General features: G+C 37.4%; 1 pseudogene; it reads right to left on the reverse strand.

Moving 5' to 3' along the window:
• Positions 1–371: 371 nt before the first annotated feature.
• On the reverse strand, positions 372–668 carry LOC114626053 (annotated as a pseudogene).
• Positions 669–3,083: the final 2,415 nt, after the last annotated feature.

The following is a 3,083-nucleotide window of genomic DNA, read 5'->3' on the forward strand; positions in this document are numbered from 1 at the left end:
TCAGGTTCTTGGCCACCTCAGCAGTGTCAGGCATCTGCTTCATCTCATGGAATAAGCTGTAAACCTAATCAGATAGTGATTGGTTACTCACTCTACATTCAGGCCACTACTGCAGCAGCATATCTTGCCCCCAGTTACCGTTCCTGAAACTGGGTTGCTGCTTGTCTTGTCTTCAAGCAGTGTGCAGAGCACATTCCAGTACCATGTACATCATTCAGTTCGGATAAGGGTCTAGTTAACCACTAGCTCACTTTTTTTTTTTTTTTTTTTTTACGTGAACCAGTCAGTCACCTTTTATTGGACACTAGTTCTCAGTCGGGGATGAAGGCTCAGCCTGTTGAATTCTTCCTAGATCAGAGTGGGGCAGGAGGTTATGCTTGGCCATGCAGTGACCCCCTCTTCAGTGGTACTTGGCGTCGCCGCTCATGTTTGAGTTCCTTGTAAGAAATGCAGTAGCTGAAAACCACGTAGGCTGCAAGTACCATGGTAATCCCTGAGATGCTGCCTTTCCGGACGTTGATGTACTTGTTGTAATACCGGTCATACCCTCTCCGAAAGGCGCCTGCAATGCCACTGGGGGTGAAATCCCGCATCAGTATCCAGCTCGGCAGCTCTCCAAGCTTAACCTCCATGAGTCTCTTCTCCTTCAATGGCACGATCGACGCCATCTTGAAGTCCTGGTGTCCGCAGAAAACCGCTCACTTTCATCTTTAATGAGATATGTAAGTGTTATCTTCTGCATAACTATATATTCCATTTCCTCTTTATTGGGGAAATAAATTCTCCCCTCCTCTATTCCCTTACCCTATACATAACCTATGTTATTATATGGTTTGTAGCATGTCTCTCAAGGCTTAAAAGACAACAACCACATTACTATAGATAGCATATTTGCTTACTCGGGTCTGGGTTACATCTCTTAGAATGATTCTTTTCTCTATTTATCTACTTGTGAATTTTAGGATTTAATTTTAATAGCTATCTAGTATTTCATTGTACAGATGCATTTTAGTCATGAGCATGCTCGTGAAGTTGAGTAGGTATGGAGGTGGAGAGAGTCTGAGAGGAAGTGGAAGAGGGGTAAGTATGATAAAATAATGATAAAATACATTACAGGAAATTCTGAATCAATTAAAATATCTTTCTTCTTAACGTTAGAGCTTTCTGATGATATGGTAATCCAGTTTCTGAATATTTTTCCAAAATAATTTAAATCATGATATTGAAGGGATAGTCACATTTCTATGCTGTTTCCAACATTATTAAGTACAGCCTATGGGTAGATCTGGCTTAGAGTACATTGCTGGGTGGGTATTTTAAGAAAACCTGGAACTTGCTCATTTCACGTTTATGAAGAAGCACTAAGAAGACTGACTTAAAAACAAGCAGTCTTATTGAAAGCAGAGAAAAACATGCGAAGTTAGATCCTTTTAAAGCTATTAATAGGAAGAACAATTTAAATGATCAATTTTCTAATTAGATGATTAAAAACTGATTTACACTTCAAAAAGGAAATATCATTATAGTCACCATATATGAAAAAAATATTTAATCTATAGAGGTGCTGTTAATTTTCCTTAAAACTGCTCCTAAGATCTGTTTCCCAAAAGATAATTTTGTGGAGACCTCTGTCAACTTAAACTGAAAGCAGTAGCCTGCATGGAGGACATTTTTCCTTATACCAGTTAGCATAATGCTTCAGGAATTGCCTACCTAAAACATGTTATTAGTATGCCCAGCATGCACACTTGGCATAAAATATTAATTATGTTCAAGTGATTATAAAATAATGTTTTATGAGTGTTTTATTCTAATTTTACATCAATTCCTAAAAGTTCTCAACAGAGGTTCTTGCAAATGCTACACTTTCACAAATCGTTCTAGAGTAGAGAGCACTTATTCAGTAACAGATTCTTTTGAGACTGTAATTATTTCATCAGTTGCTTCTATTAATAACTGAATCTTCTTGATTAGAGGATGTTGTTTCTCCCTCTTCTACTATCGTCATTTCCATGAAGGAGGTAGGAGAACAGTTATCCACTTAAGGCTGTCAGTTATAGGATATGAATTTCTTCAAATAAAAGTTGTCTTCTGATGTCCAGAGGATCAAATTCAGTTCACAGGCGGGCTTTCATGTCCTCTACTGAGATAACCCAGTGTTTGGCAAATTTAAAAAGTAGTCAAAACTCAAAAGGGAAGAAACACAAGTAAAAATCTGATTTTTTTGTGTCCTTGTAGAAAATAAATAAAGAGTTGGGAATGCTACTTACACATCTCCTGTCTTGAGTTAGATGTGGTCACTCCAAAGACTTGCTCTTTAGCCTTCAGTTTGCAGGTTATATACAACATGTAATTCTCTACTGGTTTTCAACTGTGAAGGAGAAAGACACTTCCCCTCTTCCCCTAAATACAAATGCTTTCACATTCTCAGTTCAGTTCATTAAAAAAACAAACAAACAGGCAATTATTAGGTTCGTGTCTCAGTAGAAGTGAGACACTTTAGTCAGACCAGAAAAACAAGAATTTAACTGTGCATTGATAAGAAATGGATGAACAGTCCAAACGTGCTGTTATAATGCCCCATAATCGTTAAAGTATCCCTATGTGAATAGCTATCCAATCAAGTATAAATAGGTAAAAAGTCATCCTGGCTCATACATTCACACTATGAATAGAGGACTATTCCTACACACAAATCCTCTACAAAGGCATGTTATTTGAAGAATTTCTTAGGAAGCAAGAAACAAAGTATCTTGAAAATATCAGGAGATAGGTTACCGTAGAATGTCCACAGATTACACTGGTAAGGAACAATCAGAAGAGATGAAGATTGTTTTGATCTTTAAAACTAGAATTTTCCAGAGAGATTCAGACCTGTGAAAAGACATCTTAGCAGATGCTCATGTATCAGAGCTGAGTTCTACTCCTCTGGACTAGAAAGAACTCTGCCAAGTGTAGCGACTCTGATTATAGAATTGGCTACTCAAATTGGAACAAAGAGCTACTGCTGCATTATTAACAAAATAGACAAAACAAAATAAATAAGCCAAAGACACAGTAAGCTAATACAGTAAAGTTGCAGG

The sequence above is a fragment of the Grammomys surdaster genome, unplaced genomic scaffold, assembly GCF_004785775.1.
Source record: "Grammomys surdaster isolate TR1022 unplaced genomic scaffold, NIH_TR_1.0 66, whole genome shotgun sequence".
Classification (NCBI taxonomy): domain Eukaryota; kingdom Metazoa; phylum Chordata; class Mammalia; order Rodentia; family Muridae; genus Grammomys; species Grammomys surdaster.